This window comes from Octopus bimaculoides, chromosome 20 (assembly GCF_001194135.2).
Source record: "Octopus bimaculoides isolate UCB-OBI-ISO-001 chromosome 20, ASM119413v2, whole genome shotgun sequence".
Taxonomy (NCBI): Eukaryota; Metazoa; Mollusca; class Cephalopoda; order Octopoda; family Octopodidae; genus Octopus; species Octopus bimaculoides.
The window spans coordinates 41,274,315-41,275,483 of NC_069000.1; positions in this window are offsets into that span (position 1 = coordinate 41,274,315).

Consider the following 1,169-nt stretch of genomic DNA (forward strand, 5'->3'; position numbering starts at 1 on the left):
ATTTCCAAACCTAACCCATCCAACCCATTTTAAAGAGAAAACGAAACAGTTATTTAGCCAGAAAATATTCATAAAATTTATTTATTCAGAAAGTAGACATTGACTATTTTAAAGGAGTCTCTTCTAGCTTTCTTCGACGCGAAGTTGTCAATGATACAATCGAAAGTGGTGTTCTTCACGTCTTCTCGCTCGATGCTCAGCAACGCGATGTCACGGAGTCTTCCTTGTGTCACAGCAGCTCGCAGGAAGGATGTGATCAGGTTCAGCCTTCTGAAGGATCTCTCGCAACCAGCAATGGAAACAGCTCCTGTCAGCAGAATTTGTATCGCGACACGAAGATTAGGGAACACACTCTCATCTCCATATTGGACGATAAATTGGAGAAGCTCCTCAGGATTTGATATTTGGAAGTGTTCGCGACCTGCAAGTAGCATTCTGCAATCGAGGATTTCTTCGAAAAGTTCGGTTGCATCAATATCATTGCTGTAGACATTTCCAAAGGTATTGCAATGTGTCTGGAAATCGATCCACAAAACTGCCATTACGCAGAAACTGGACATCGATAAGGAAGCCAAATTTGGCGTCAAGATCGTGCGGCCGGGAAAACCTCGCGTTCATTTCTTTAAGAAGACGGTCAATGGCCCCATACATTGTTTTTTGCGTGTTATTTTTTGTTGTCAGCTCAGCGTTGATGGAAACATCGTGAATTACACATTGAGATCTTGGACATGGCTTGACGTCAACTTGCCACCTTCTGCAAATGCTCAGTCTTTTTTCGAGTGAATCAGCCACGAAAATTAAATAACAACATTAGTAAATAAACGTAATACATCCAGAAACTGGAATCCTTTCATTTTACACGTTTCTGTCAGTCATAAATATATTATGCTAATTATTCTGTGACAATATGAAACCACCTCTTTCCAATAATTAAACCTGTCATATAAGTTCACACCCACTTTTACAGGTGTAGCAATCCCATTGGTTCATAAAGTTACGATAAGATTTATGACAGAGCCGGGTTGTTGTGCGCTCAATAAATACGTGGAATTCAGTGACAGGTCTTCACTTAGATCTCGCTCTCGATCTATTGTGGAAGCCACACGAAGTATCACGTACGACCGACAACTGTCACCAGAATGGATTTCGCACAACTGTCCAGGAATATT